At 39.8% G+C, this 16813-nt stretch overlaps 1 long non-coding RNA gene across 1 annotated transcript in view; it reads right to left on the bottom strand.

Moving 5' to 3' along the window:
* Positions 1–917: 917 nt before the first annotated feature.
* The window catches only part of LOC122552744, a 40442-nt gene continuing 24546 nt past the window's right edge, over positions 918–16813 (bottom strand). Inside the window, exon 3 of the long non-coding RNA XR_006312477.1 lies at positions 918–2072. This is a non-coding gene — a long non-coding RNA (uncharacterized LOC122552744). The remainder of the gene's footprint in view (positions 2073–16813) is intronic.

Genomic DNA, 16813 nt, shown 5'->3' with positions numbered 1-16813 from the left:
CACAATACCTATCGTTTAGGTGTTTCCTCTGTTTAATGGACCATCTCCCCAAGTATGAAATCATAAGCTTCCCATGAGCAATCTATACAAGTGTCCACTGTGGTGAAAGCTGGTAAAACAAATACTCATGTCAAAGTCAATAAAATATAGAACATATTTCCAAACAGAGATGCAGCACATTAGAAAATATGTTAAAGAAAGTGAAACTGCAGTGTACCACATCACACATATATCACGTCACACAGACTATCACATTAGAAACAATAATAGAGCTCAGAGAATATTACACCACAGACAAGATTATCACATCACACAGGGCATCACATCACAGAATGTCACACCTCTTTCAGTATTATATCACAGAGAGTATTAAAATACATGGAGCAACACAAAATAGTGAGTGTTACATCACAGAATATCACAATACAAAGTTGCATAATACACAGGGCATCATAACGCAGAGTATCACACCAAAAGTCAGTGACACTCGCAATGCAGTGATTATTACATCACAGAGATTATTACAACATGGAAATTATTATTTCACAGAGATTATTACATCACAGAGCGTATTGCATCACATAGATTATTACATCACAGAATATCACACCAAAGGTAGTATTACATGACATGCACTATTACATCACATGGAGCATTGCATCACAATGCGTGTGACAACACAGTTTATTACCTCACAGAGAGTATCAGCATTATCTCACAGACTATTAGATCACAGAGAGTAGTAAATCATAGAGGGTACTACAGCATACAGGGTATAACATCACAGAGAATATCCCACCAAAGAGAGTACCACAAATGAGAGAACATCACGTCACAATGAATATTACAAAACAAACAGCTTTGATACATAAGGGGTGTCATAGTACATAGGCTATCACACCAAAGAGAGTATCCTGTCACAGAGAGTATCACATCACAAAGAGTATAAAATGATCAAGTATAACACAGAGAATCACAGTGAATATCATGACACAGTGAGCACCATATCACACACGAACTCACCCCATAAACAGTACTACCTCACATGGAGTATCACTTCATGGGGAAAATTCCCTCACAGAGAGTGTCACAACATAAAGAATTTCATAACATATAAGCTTTTTGTTCAAGTTCAATTCAGTTAATTTTGAGTTCTGATGTTCCTCACTTCTAGTTGGAATTCTGTTCCGAACTGCTTCATTTCTTTTTCATGTTCAAATTGATTTAAACATTACCCAGCTAAGACTAACTCAGTGACTCATTATTTGGAGTACCTATTCTCTCATATATTTCCACCAATCCTAAATGCCCTGCCAGTACTTCAATTATCTCTGCATTCTTCGCTTGTACACGAAATTATATCTTTAACTTCTTTGCCAATTCTATTAGCTTAGCTTTACTTAAATCTTGTAAACTTTTCCTCTACCTTTAGAAAGTTTTAGCTATTTCCAATGCCACCTTATTTTTGTAATATGAGAATCCTGATCTCTGTCCTTTTGTCCTTCACTAACACCTTAAGTCCAATCACACATTGCCTATGTCCAAACATCCCACACCAAGCTCCCTAACTTTGTTAAAACTCTGAAAGTAGGAGTTCACATGGAAAAGGCTCATTACTTCACAACAATACCGTAAGTATAAATCAGAAATTGCTGGAAAAACTCAATTTATTATTACCTCAAGCAAAGCAAACTGTTGTCAGGTTTCTTCAGTAAACTCAAAAGTAACTTGTGTATTGGAAACAAGCCAATGCTTTAAGCATGTGGCCAAACTGCTTATCAATTAAGAACCCATACCAAATTAAACTATATCTCTTTTATTCCAAACATGCACACCTTCATACACAGGCAGGATGAGATGATATGGCTCTGAAAATAGTTATGAGTGGAAAAATAGGTAAAAACATTATTGATCAAATGTTCTAACTAAAAGGGAAGAATGAGGTTGCTTCCTCTGTGGAAGTTATAATGGATGATCTGCTAGTTTCTGGATGTGGAAATACAACAGATGAAGTCATGGCTGACCACAATTGAAATCTGATACGATTGCTCGACATAGCTTGCCACGTGAACCTGAAGTTGAATAATAAAAATTACAATTAAAAATAACCAAAGTCAAGTACATAGGTCACATACTGACAGCAGTATTTGTCTGTATTTGTCTGAATCACATACACGTGAGAGACAAATAAGCAATGCATTAACCAACCAATATAAAAACAACACAATAATTTGTTGAATTCATCAACAACTGAGCAAAATTCATAACCCCCAATTCATCGTCAGAATATGACCCACTACATCAACTTACTGCAAGAAATGTGCATTTAATAAAATCAAACAACTAGTGATAGCAATGCCAGTGCTGAAATACTATGATGTAAGTGATAAAGTCACTCTGCATGTGACACCAGTGAATTGGACTTAAAGTAGTGCGTATTTGGTAAGGATAACCATTACATCCAGGGCATAAATGCTCATACTGAGATACAGTGTTTGGCTATTCTCTTTGCTTCTGAACATTTTCATAATGGAAAAATGTTCATTAATTTTTAGCACTCCCTATGAAATAGAGAATGGCATGGCAATGTCCAACATGAAGCTACAGTTTAACATACTGTGAAAGTCATCAATCTAGCAGAGACAGTTATGCCCAAATCAAGCCAACTAGCCAACAAGATGCCACTCTCAATCAGTGTTGCATGAAGTTGTAATGAAAGGCCTGGAAACAGCAAGGACATTCCTGTGATTATAAGTATACATTAGCCATGCAGAAGTGAATTGACAGCCCAATATAGCATATTATACAAAAGTAATAAAATCATTATCTCTCAGGAGTTGAGAGAATAAATGTTAAAGTGCATTCATGCAAGAGACCAAAGACTTTACTTGAGTCTGAGGAAGGCAAGAGGAATGTTCTACTGAACAAACCTAAGCCATGAAAACAAGGAGTACATCAACCAGTGAAGTACCTCTAATGATATCAACTAAACAAGACAACATGAAATCATTCTTTGGTTATTACGGCATTCTTGACATTGTGATAGTGGTAATAACCTTTAGTTTATTAGCAAAGCATTCTGGTGGTTCACAAAGGTTTGGGAAATACAACATCATATATGATTTTCACATCATCTCCTGTCACATTGAAAGACTGAGGTGGGAGTAAAAATCACCAGAGAAATTACAAAGGAATCAAATGTATACAAGGCAATTCTCAAACGGAGAAACAAACCTTCTGAAGGCATGAAGACTAATCTCATACAAAGACTAATGCCACGCTGCATCCAATACTACTCCTCCAATGGCAACAATGCTACTTTAGCCAGAAGTAGTAATGGGTGTGAACGACAAATTTAGATGTAATGGTAGAAAGCTGAATTTCATTCTGGAAAAACTGGCAACCTGTTACTACAGTTGGATGACCAATTGGTGTAAATCTTCACTACTCTCAACAAGAATAATCCCAGTGACAACTTGGAACCTGCAATAGGGTTAGTGTTAGGGTTAGAGGAGATGTCACCTAAATTGTACCTTTTGGAAGCAAATAACAAAATATACTGACTCAACTGTACGCACTATTGTAAATATGGTGTTTGTTATATATGTGCTTTACAATGTAACCATCATTTATTTTAGATATTGGATTTTGAACTAGTGACTTGTGGGTTTTGATTTATGTGTGTGATGTGTTTAATGATTAACTGTCAGTATTTCCGGAGCTATCAGATTTTTTTCAATAATCAGTATGAAAAAGAGATTTCCTAGAGTAGTAATGGGAATGTATTTGGTAATGCGCAAGTTTTAGAAGTGGACAAAATAAAGATTGAAGGACATTTGCTTTCTTTCAGCTAGAAGGATCAAACATTTATTTTGTTTTTGCCTAAGAATCACCTACCGTTTGGAAAGATTTTTGCTTTCAGTTTGCAGATGTCCTGGTGAAAGTTAAATGTGAAAACAATTTCTGATGAAGAACGGATGTAGTTTAGAACTGCTAGAAAATAGGTCACCTCAATGTAAGGAGTTTAGCTTGAAAATCCAGACCAGAAGTGTTTGGTTAAAACCCTGAAGATGTTATTTGAAACTGAGAAACTCTAAGCTCAGTTATGTGAATACTCATGGAAGAGATTATCAAAACTAGGCATGGTAAGCTACAGTTAAGTGAAACTCTACAGATGTGATAAAGAGAGGTGCTTGAGACCTTTAAAGGATGCTGGTAGGATGGATGGAATACTGTATTTTACTGTATGTTTCAAATATTCAATATTGTGTTACACATATATAGTTTGATTTATTCTATTTTGTCTTCATTTTTTATATATACTAAAGTTCTGTTTACTGTTAAAACCAAATCTTCAGCATTGTAGACCTTTGTTTCAGTGGAAGACCATCTGGTAAATTAAAAATAAATACAAAAAAATCTATCAACCCTACACAAATTATCCAGTAATAATATCTGCTGGGATCATAACTACTTATGCACAACTGGAGAAGCTGTTCCAATCCAGCAAGCAACCAATAGAAAGATATAAATTCACAATTTCCACAGATCGCAGATCAAGTTAATTTTTATTGGGGGAGACTTTAAACGGCACGAAGCTGTTCTGAATCTTGATATTCTGTCTTCAGACTGACTACCTTGGCAATGGTGACAGTAATCTGAACTGATGAGCTGTCAAGCTACTGCAAAGGCATTGGTGCAGTGGCAGCGATGGGGCATGAATGCCATCATCCTCAGGGAGAACTGTACTTTTACACTCTGTGGAGCCACTGCCACTCTGTAAGAGCAGTGCCTCAATAAGCTTGGAAATCTGTTATAGAGATCCTCAGCCAAGACGGCTGTAGTCTGTATGGCACCAATCATGAATGTCACGGGCTTCATCACAGCTTTCACTCCAGGGTTGTAATGTTGAAAACATTTCATCTGTGCTGCAATGGAATATGAGATAGTGACAGTCTTGCCATGGAGTTGACTACCATTCCCCAGAAAGTAGGATGCCTTTCAAGGTATGTACCTGAGCTGGTAGTTCCAAAATTCTGATCAATTAATAATGTAAAATTATCTGAGAAGTGGTACAGCTCTCAGTCTTCCTCATGAAGCAGAAAGGGTTGTCCTGGATGTAGTTCCTGATTATAAGGCAAGAGTCATAGTGAGGAAAGGTGGTTGGGATAGGAAAAAAAGTCACATGATCTGTGGCTTGCTAGATAGCAGGATGAGGGTTAGGTAGGATATGAGAAGGTGCTGTTTTAGGAGCATACTGTCAGAATGCTGAGCAGAGTTCAAGTTTAGATGCTGATCTGCCTGTTCTCCTTCAATTCTGGACCAAACAATAGGCCACTTTGTCCTGCGAGAGAGAGGGAAGAAGCACAGAAGTATAGAAAATAGAAACAGGAGTAAGCTTTTCAGCACTTCAAGCCTGAAAAATGTATTATTGTCATATCTGACCATCCAACTCATTAGCCCGTTACTACTTTCCCCTATATTTTTTGATCCCTTTATCCCCAAATGCATTATCCAAGAACATCAGCGAGTGCATTCTAATTTGTTTGAATGATGTGCTTCTAACAGCAGACTCACCGGAGAGACTGCAACCAATGGGTATGATTTGGCCTCATTGGAAGTGTGTTAGGATTAAACTGAGTCCTATGGCTAGAGATAATGCATTGAAATAACTGTTGATGATATGATGGGTAGAAGTTGCAATTCAATGATAAATTTACAAATCTTTTGATAATCTGAATAAAGTTACTGAATGTCTCTCAACAGAACTGCCAGGTCTTTCGAGTCAGACTTCAGAGTTGACAATTTTGGCTACCTGCCTCTATTGCCTTCTCAGGGTGTTGCTTGAGGGCCTCCTGTCCTCCCATAGAAACATAGCTGCTATCCTAGCCCATTGATTTGACTGTTGCGTCTTCTGGACTCCTTTGTATCACAAGCAGTCAGCAGCAGCTTTTGTCAGGCGAGTAAAGCTCCACTTTAAGAAGTTCAGGCTAGCTGAAACATGTGTTTGCCACGCACAAAGCTAAGCTTCCTATTGAGCATTTAGCCAAGCAGTAGTGTTGGTCACACTTGGCTGAATGCTACAATAATTTGAATGAGTAGACAACAGAACGTTTGCACAATGCCTACCTTAGCGGGTCTCAGCATGATTGAGTATTCCAATCTCTGAAAACAGAAGCAATCCAACTTTTAGCCTACAGTACAAAGGCAGTAGGAGTTTACTTAAGAGGGAAATCAGGAGGGCAAAAAGGGGAAATGAGATAGCTTTGGCAAATAGAATTAAGGAAAATCCAAAGGGTTTTTACAACGGCATTAAGGACAAAAGGGTAACTCGGGAGAGAATAGGGCCCCTCAAAGATCAGTTAGGCAGCCTTTGTGTGGAGCTGCAGAAAATGGGGGAGATACTAAACAAGTATTTTGCATCAGTATTTAGTGTGGAAAAGGACATGGAAGATGTAGAATGTAGGGAAATAGATAGTGACATTTTGAAAAATGTCCATATTACAGAGGAGGAAGTGCTGGATGTCTTGAAATGCATACAAGTGGATAAATCCCAAGGACCTGATCAGATGTACCCTGGAACTTTGTGGGAAGCTCGGGAAGTGATTGCTGGGCCTCTTGCTGAGATATTTGTATCATTGATAGTCACAGGTGAGATGCTGGAAGACTGGAGGTTGGCTAACGTGGTGCCACTGTTTAAGAAAGGTGGTAAGGACAAGCCAGGGAACTATAGACCAGTGAGCCTGACTTCAGTGGTGGACAAGTTGTTGGAGGGAATCCTGAGGGACAGGACGTACATGTATTTGGAAAGGCAAGGACTGATTAGGGATAGTCAACATGGCTTTGTGTGTGGGAAATCATGTCTCACAAACTTGATTGAGTTTTTTGAAGAAGTAACAAAGAGGATTGATGAGGGCAGAGCGGTAGATGTGATCTTTATGGATTTCAGCAAGGCGTTCGACTAGGTTCCCCATAGGAGACTGGTTAGCAAGGTTAGATATCTCATGGAATACAGGGAGAACTAGCCATTTGGATACAGAACTGGCTCAAAGATAGAAGACAGAGGGTGGTGGTGGAGGATTGTTTATCAGACTGGAGACCTGTGACCAGTGGAGTGCCACAAGGATTGGTGCTGGGTCCTGAACATAGAACATAACAGCGCAGTACAGGCCCTTCAGTCCTCGATGTTGAGCCGACCTGTCACACCAATCTGAAACCCATCTAACCTACACTATTCCATGTATGTCCATATGCTTGTCCAATGATGACTTAAATATACTTAAAGTTGGTGAATCTACTACCGTTGCAGGCAAAGCATTCCATACCCTTACTACTCTCTGTGTAAAGAAACTACCTCTGACATCTGTCCTATATCTATCACCCCTCAATTTAAAGCTATGCCCCCTCGTGCTCGCCGTCACCATACTTGGAAAAAGGCTCTCCCTACCCACCCTATCTAACCCTCTGATTATCTTATATGTCTCTATTAACTCACTTCTCAATCTTCTTCTGTCCAATGAAAACAGCCTCAAGTCCCTCAGCCTTTCTTCATAAGATCTTCCCTCCATACCAGGCAACATCCTAGTAAATCTCCTCTGCACACTTTCCAAAGCTTCCACATCCTTCTTATAATGTGGTGACCAGAACTGTACACAATACTCCAAGTGCGGCCGCACCAGAGTTTTTTTACAGCTGTAGCATAAGCTCATGGTTCCGGAACTCGATCCCTCTATTAATAAAAGCTAAAACACTGTATGCATTCTTAACAACCCTGAAAACTGGGGTGGCAACTTTCAAGGATCTGTGTACCTGGACACCGAGATCTCTCTGTTCATCTACACTACCAAGAATCTTACCATTAGCCCAGTACTTTGCATTCCAGTTACTCCGACCAAGGTGAATCACCTCACACTTGTCCGCATTAAACTCCATCTGCCACCTCTCAGCCCGGCTCTGCAGCTTATCAATGTCTCTCTGTAACCTACAACATCCTTCGTCACTGTCCACAACTCCACTGACCTTAGTGTCGTCTGCAAATTTACTAACCCACGCTCCTACGCCCTCATCCAGGTCGTTTATAAAAATGACGAACAGCAGTGGACCCAACACTGACCCTTGCGGTACACCACTAGTAACTGGGGGGGTCCTCTACTTTTTGTCACTTATATAAATGATTTGGATGAGAGCGTAAGAGATATAGTTAGGTAGTTTGCAGATGACATCAAAATTGGAGGTGTAGTGGACAGCAAAGAAGGTTACCTCAGATTACAGCGGGATCTGGACCAGATGGGCCAATGGGCTGAGAAGTGGCAGATTGAGTTTAATCAGATAAATGCGAGGTGCTGCATGTTGGAAAGCAAATTTTAGCAGGACTTATACACTTAATGGTAAGGTCCTAGGGAGTGTTGCTGAACAAAGAGATCTTGGAGTGCAGGTTCTGAGCTCCTTGAAAGTGGAGTTGCAGGTAGATAGATGGTGAAGAAGGCATTTTGTATGCTTTCCTTTATTGGTCAGAGTATTGAGTACAGGAGTTGGGAGGTCATGTTGCGGCTATACAGGACATTGTATAGGCCACTGCTGGAATACTGCATGCAATTCTGGTCTCCTTCCTATCAGAAAGATGTTGTGAAACTTGAAAGGGTTCAGAAAAGATTTACAAGGATGTTTCCAGGGTTGGAGGATTTGAGCTATAGAGAGAGAATGAACAGGCTGGGGCTGTTTTCTCTGGAGCGTAGCAGGCTGAGGGATGACCTTATGGAGGTTTACAAAACTATGAGGGGTATGGATAAATAGACAAAGTCTTTTCACTGGTGTGGGGGAGCCCAGAACTAGAGGGCATAGGTTTAGGGTGAGAGGGAAAAGATATAAAAGAGACCTAAGGGGCAGCTTTTTCATGCAGAGTGTGCTACGTGTATGGAATGAGCTGCCAGAGGAAGTGGTGGTGGCTGGTGCAATTGCAACATTTAAAAGGCATTTGGATGGGTGTATAAATAGGACGGGTTTGGAGGGATATGGACTGGGTGCTGGCAGGTGGGACTAGATTGGGTTGGGCATGGACGAGTTGGACCGAAGGGTCTGTTTCCGTGGAGTACATCTCTATGATTCTATGACTGTATGAGTATTATATAACAGAGTATTTTACCACATGGAAATTCACACTATAACTTACATGTTACGAAATGTCCCAAGGCCTATAACATGTGAGTAATCAGATAAAAATTAACATTTATCCATAATAGGCATATTAAGTAGGTTAAACACAGATCTCTTCAATGGGGGTGATGATCCTTGTATTACCTGCTTTGGGCTCTTCAAATTTTATAAACTATTACATACGATATATAAATAGAAACAGGCCATTCATCCCAAACTGTCCATGCAGTTGTTTATGTTCCATGTGAGCCTTCTCTTATCTAAATCAAAAACCCATTTATTCCCTTCTTTCATATGCTTTCCCCTCATTGCATCCATACAACCTACTTCAACCACTCCCTGAAGTATGAAGTCCCACCATTCTTTGGATTAAAAGTTTCTTCTGAATTCCCTATTGGTTTTCTTGGTGATTATCTTTTATTAATGACATCTAGTTATCCTGTTTCACACAGGAAGAGACCTGTTCTCTCTGTATCCATGCATTAAAGATATTTCATTATTTTAAATGCCTTTAATAGGTCACTCACTACCAGTCTTTTTCGAGGAATAAGAGACTAAGCTTGTCAACCTTTCCTTGATTTTTCATTTGAAAAACCTTCCCAAAGGACTTCCAGCCCTTTATCCGATTACACACTGAAGTTACATGAAAATGCACTGCATATACAGTGGCTAGCCATTGTATTTTAAAAAATGTATCATCCTTTTTGACTAATTTATTTAAGTGTAAGAAAACAACTTACATCTGATGCATAAGGAAGGCAGCTAATTGAACTTCTCCATACAAGTGGCAAGGCTCCTCTTGACATGATTGTGCAAGGAATTTTGATCTTTGATTCCCTTATGTATGAGCCACCCAACCCCAAAGCAACCCTGAAAAAAACACACACACACACACTCATACAGAGGGTTGGGGGCACATATCTCTGAATACCACACTCACGGGGCTTTAAAACCCTAAGATGCTGTGTCAGCATCCAATCATTAACAGTCCACAACAGAAATTGCAAAATCATTTTTCACCTTTTGATATATACCTATTACTAAGTGTTTTAGCTTTTTGCACAGCATTTCCTTTTATATCAGAACAATGTTCAGTACAAATGAAGAAAGTCAGTTTGCACCATGGTGTTGAAAGCTTCATTTCATTATTGACATAATTCCTGAACAAATACACTTATGTCCTTTGACAGGGTGTTAAGTTGGTACGAGAGTCTCAAGATGATAAAGCTATTTAGCTAAGTCCATTCAACAGTCAATCAACAAAGTGAAATAGAGTCTGTCTCATCTTCCACATTTAGGGCAAGAGAGACACAAGTTGAAGCATGCAAGGCCAAAATGAAACTTGAGACAAGGCTTTACCAATGCTCTTACGTCTTTGTGTATGGGAAGTTTTTGTCACACAGATGCTGACAAATTATTCATCTCAACATCATATACCAACATGATTGTCAATCAGAGAAGGGCTGATATTTGATGTGATTAAACGATTTGTGCAGGTGCGTTACTTATAAAATAGGTTCACTGATATATGACTAATTCTTGCACTATAACCTATCCAGATACTTCTGTTTGCAATTTTTCTAGTGAAGGTGCAACACTAAGATGTAGAAGAACAAAATATATGATTGTAAAAACTCCAAATTTTCAATGTGTAAAGTTCTATCTCTTTATACCCTTACAAAGTCACTAACCTCCATAGCACCCTTTATATTTCAGAACTACTTCTAGTAAAAACAGTTCTACAAAGCACAGTAAATCACTTTGAATGCAGAAAATTCAGAACACTGGAGGCAACAACAAAATAGTTGCTGATTCTAAAATCAGTTTATTTTATATAAAATTATGTGATATTTCTAATCAGCACTCATGTTCCTGTGAACTGCTTTGAGAGGTTTAAGGCTGAACAGTGCTATATAGGTGCAAGTTGTTGTTCATATTGGTTTTCTATACATATTTAAAAACATCAAATACTGTGCCTTCAATCAAGCCGCAGCGAGGACAGCTTTACCAGATATTGTAAGCAATCAGGCCAGCAAATAACCAAAAATATAAAACAGAGGATCAAATTGCAGCAGAAACTTTGAATGAAAATTAATATTGAACTTTGTCATGACCAAACTGAGCATGACAGGCTGACTGAAGGACAAAAGTTATAGCATCACTTTTGAGGCTGACTTGCATGTCTTGAATTACATGTTAATTGTTTCTTTCCTTTATTACCAATGCACAAGAGGGAGATTTCCGTTTGTATTTAACAAAGCAAATCAATGAGATTAACAGTTATTTTCTTTTTAAAAAAAAATCAAAATCTCTTTGTTTAAGTCTACTGTAACTACAAATTTTTAAAAATTAAGTCATCAGTTGGGAGTGCTGCTGTAAAACCAACATTTATCATCCATTCCTAATTGCTCTTGAGCAGGTGCTTATGGTCTGCCTTCTTGGCATATTTAGCTGACTCATTCATGGAGGCACACTACCATATGAGAAGAAATATACTTTAAATTTATCGATAATGAATAGTCTGTTTGGGATTGTGGCTGAATAGAGCACACTGTGCAGGTCAGAGTTAGGCAAGTGGGGTCCTGGGAAATGAGAGAAGGGAAAGGCTCCTTTACCAATGTGACCAGCTGTCATTTCATTGATCCACAAGCTGCCATTTCAAAATGTAGCCATTTCAGATTTAAACACTTCCCGTTCTGGATAACAGAATTTCTACTGACATTTTTGTTGCTACTTTTAATCATACTGCCACATTATTTTCTCTTCCACACAATTCTGCAACACCAATAATATGCCTTACCCAGTGGAGTGTAGTAACTGTGAAGAGGAGGACATGCACAATTAATAGATTCGGCAGTTGGATGCCAGATGTAATCTTAAAATACAAAGTGTGACATGATACGTTTTGGGAGAAAAAGGTGATTCATTTTGAGAAAAAGAATAAAGAAATTAAATATGCACTGAATAGTAAATCTTCAATATTAAAAGAATTGAGGAACAGAGTGACTTAGAGTTTCAAACCTACAAATCTTTATAAATGGGAGGACAAGTTAATAAAGCTGTAAAAGAAATCACATTTTCACAGTTGTAGGGATCTGAGATTTATTCAGTCGAGCCATTGAGTACAAAGCACAATGCTAAACCAATCCAAATAATCACCTAGTCCACAGCAAGAACTGTGCCAACCTTTGGGTGACAATCCTTGATAAGAACAGTAAGGTGATGAAGACTGCAGAATAGTTTATTAAGATAACGCTAGGATAAGAAGATTTTAGGAGAAGGAACTGGAACAACTAAGTATTTTCACAGCATAGAATTTTTCAAGTACTAACCTATTAAATTCCTGATATGGCAAGCATGGGCGTTGATCGCATTTGTGACCAGGCATGCAGCAATCACCACTTCTTATGTGCTGAACTTTCCTAGCAGTATCCAGCACTAACTGACAAGAAGACTGGAATATTTTACAAAATCTGGAGCTAGGAAGACCAGGAATGCAATTTAGGAAAAGTACTTTTAGCTGTGTATCAAGAAAGTGATGAAGAAATTTACTTTGTCAGCTAAAGCAATGGACACCTGCTTTATGCATATAGATTGATTAATATTGTCAATGTTTTCTGAGCAGCCTGGAATCACAAAACGATTAACACAAAAATGTACAATATTGGATGGTTCTTTGCAGAAATAAACTATGGTACACATGTCCCAGGACAGAGGCTGCAGCATACAACGTCACTTTGCTATTGCTCCCCCAGCAGAACTGAAACATTGACTTGCATTATTGTTCTGGCAAGTCCCAAAATGTTCAGCGTTCGCAGTAGATTTAGTTGCTTGGCAAAAGGTTTGTAACCTTGCTTGCACTGCAAAAGACACTGTTGCCAGAATGGAGTCTCTAGCCTCGGGCCAGAACCAGATGCATGAATATCAGAGCCAAATACTGCAATCTGTATTACTCAGGTTAGCTGCTTTTAATAAATAAATAAGGGACAAAGACTTGACTCTAGGTTTGTTTTATGAATGTCAATCTATTATCAACTTCAATGGAAGCTACTGCTAATTTAAAAAGTATGTCTTACCCTTAGCACTGCTACGATACTAATGAGTTTCCCCATGGAAAGCCCCTTTCTTACATATTTAGAAGAAGAGGCAACCTAGAAAAAGATACTATGTTGGTTGAGTTGCATGAGAGATGGAGTCCAGTGGCTGACATCTACATGTCTAGATTTTCAGAAGTAAAACTATTTTCCTTTGCTTTGAAATGGAAGACACTCTTCAAAGAAAGCTGAGTCAGAAGATGTACTCGCAGTCACTAAGTCGATGAACTACAACATTTGGGGCTTTTTTGGAAAGCTATCCACCTGGATTTTCAATGGTAGTGCATGTCAAGACGATCAATGTAACCCAATTGGCTGTCCACACCAAGATGTTGTCAAATATTTCTTCATGCTGTACTATACTTATCTGACAACAAACATGGGAAACTCCCAGCTCAGACTCTGGGTGAGAAGACAACCAGAGAATAATTATACTGATTGAACAAAGAGTAAAATCTAGGTCCTACATTGCCTCCAAGGTAAAACTTTAATTTTTCATTCTAAATTGCTTTCACTTTGGAGGGGACAGCCATTTCACTGGCAACCCACACCTGACAACAGTGAGTTTCCTTCTTGAACTGCTGTAGGTGAACCTTCAAAGCCATTAGGGAGGGAATTTCAGGGTTTTGACCTAATGATACTGAAGGAATTGCAAGATATTTCCAAGTCAGAATGGTGAATGTTTTGGAGAGGAACTTACATATGATGCTGATCCCATAAATCTGTTGCCCTTATCCTTCTGGTTGGAAGTGGTCATGGAGTTTGAAAGTGCTGTCTGAGGATCTTTGATGAATTTCTGCAGAGCATCTTGTAGATAGTATACACTGCTGCTACTACTATGTGTTGGTGGTGGAGGGAGTGGATGTGGTGCCAAATAAGTGGGTTGTTTTGTCCTGGATGGTGTCAAGCTTCTTGAGGGTTGTTGGTGCTGCACCCATCCAGGCAAGTGGGGAGTATTCCATCACATTTCTGACTTGTGCATTGCAAGTGGTGGACAGAGTTTGGAGAGGCAAAAAGTGAGTTACTCACTTCAGTATTCCTTGCCTCTGACATGCACTTATAGGCACTGTGTTTATCTGATGAGTTCAGTTCAATTTCTGGTCAATGGTAAGCCCCAGAACATTGATAGTGGGGCATTCGGTGATAGTTACGTCATTGAATGTCAATTGGCAGTGGTTAGATTGTCTCGTATTGGAAATGGTCATTGCCTGGCATATGTTTGGCACAAATGTTACTTCCCACCCATCAGCCCAAGCCTGGATATTGTCCAAGTCTTGCTGCATTTGGGCATGAACTGCTTCAGTATTTGAGGAGTCTTGAGTGGTACTAAACATGGTGCAACCATCGGCAAATATCCTACTTCTGATCTTATGATGGAAGGAAGGTCATTGATGAAGCAACTGAAGATTGCTAGTACTCTATACTGAGGAACTCCTGTTGAGATGTCCTGGAGCTGAGATGACTGACCTCCTACAACCACAACCATTTTCTTATGTGTTAGGTATGACTCCAACCAGCAGAGGGTTTTCCATGGAATCCTATTGATTCGGGTTTTGTTATGACTCCTTGATGCCACATTTGGTCAAATGCAGCCTTGATGTCAATGACTGTCACTCTCAGCTCACCTCTGGAATTCAGCTCTTTTGTCCATGTTTGAACCAAGGCTGTAATGAAGTCAGAAGCTGAGTGGCCCTGATGGAACTCGAACTGGGTATCGCTGAGCAGGTGCTGCTTAATAGCACTGTTGATGACACCTTCCATCACTTTACTAATGATCGACAGTAGACTGATGTTGCAATAATTGGCTGAGTTGGATTTGTTCTGTTTTTTGTGTCCAGGACATTTGGGCAATAGGATTAAAAATAAAATGGGTTGAATTTTACCAGACATTTCAGGGAGTTTCATGGAGGATATCTTTTTGTAAGGCTAATGGGTTTTTTCACACTGTTCTCTACAGCTTGCCTCAATAGCTCTGTACCATGTCTCTGTGGTGTCCAGCTCATGTTATCATCCACTCAGGAATGGTAGATATATCCACGACTGCTAGGATCTCCAAGCATTCCTTGACCTCAAAGGTAAGGCAAGACAGAAGGACTGTGAGCCTTTAAGTTCTCAATGAGATGGCAAAGTACAATAAAGCAAAGCAGAGTTGCAGTGAACATCACAGTAGGTGCAAAGTGAGCATGTGCTAAGACAGCGAGTGAGGAACCCTGAGATGCACCTCAGTTAAATCCATGAGTTGGGTGTCTGTCCCAGTATGTAAAGCATCCTGGCAGCAGCTTTACAATGGAAGTTGCTGATGCATTCCAAATTGCAGCATTGAAGTGGAGAACAGTATTGTATGTGGAGTATGACTTACGTTTAAGACTTGCATTTTTCTGATCACATACATTTTCCTGACTGAGTCGCCAATGTTCGAATATTCAGAGTCTGGGTAAAATGTTCCCATCTTCAGTCAGAGCATTTTGTCGAGTGAGATTCATGGTGCCCAGTCCACCATGGCTCAGAATGACTTTTGCAATCTTCTGCAATTCCCCTCATTAATTCTTCAAGCAGGCTCCTAGGCACCACTTTTCATGAATCACATGACAGAAGGGAGGAAGCGCTTACTGCTACCATGACCTTCCAGTGTTAATAGCACTGGCACCTTATTCAACGCCCAGCTACACATCACTGCAGGCGCTGCAAGCCAATAGCTGCTCCTCATATAGTGGTGCTGGACCATTATCTTAAGGACATGACCCAGAGAAATAAAAGCTCACTCCACACTTCACAGACAGATCTGAAAGTACTGGTGGGAGGGGCTGATGTAGACCAGTATACAGGGCCAGACACAGCCAGCATGGACCAAGACTTCAGCTAGGGTTTGTGCTGCTGTTTCCCAATGTCCCCAATTTTACCCACTGGGGCTATGGACTTTAGAAATTCCCATGTCCTCAGCTCTATACCTGCCCCAGTTAAAAGCCTGTTTGAAGCCCTCTTCTGGAGATCCCAGGAGCATCTATCCCCTTCTGTTTATTTTGGTGCCCCACAGTACCAATTATAATTGTCCCCTATCATTGTCACCATGTCCTCAGAGACCAAACATAAAGGAGCCCATCCCAGCCTGAATTGGCTGTTTACTCCAGGAGTCCATAGATATCCCCCTTTGATCATTAATCCCCCAGGACTGACAATGATCCACTTCCCTAGACTGACTTTACAAGATCACCCTGATAGAGCATGATCCAGTCCCTCAAGTGATGTCTATACTGCATCCTGACTGACTTATTTGTGATCGGCATGAACTGCTTAAGTGATTCTGGCAGCTTTCCCTGATCGAATATAGTCTCCTTTCACCCCTCTAAGAACTGCTCCCTTTTGACTTCCACACATTTGACTGAAGAATGTGATTGCCACGTAAGCTGTTGGCACATGCAGATGTGAGGTTGATGTTGCAAGGCATTACACAGTGACTCCACTTTGGCTGTTCAGTGTTCCCTATGCATTCAGTGAGCTAAACATCAGTGCAAACACAGATGCTGGCAGCCTCTAACTGAGCACTGAAGACTCTGCGCTGAGAAAGC

Source organism: Chiloscyllium plagiosum, chromosome 9 (genome assembly GCF_004010195.1).
Source record: "Chiloscyllium plagiosum isolate BGI_BamShark_2017 chromosome 9, ASM401019v2, whole genome shotgun sequence".
Classification (NCBI taxonomy): domain Eukaryota; kingdom Metazoa; phylum Chordata; class Chondrichthyes; order Orectolobiformes; family Hemiscylliidae; genus Chiloscyllium; species Chiloscyllium plagiosum.
Note: the sequence above shows the minus strand (reverse complement) of the source record. Positions and strands in the feature narration are given on the sequence as shown.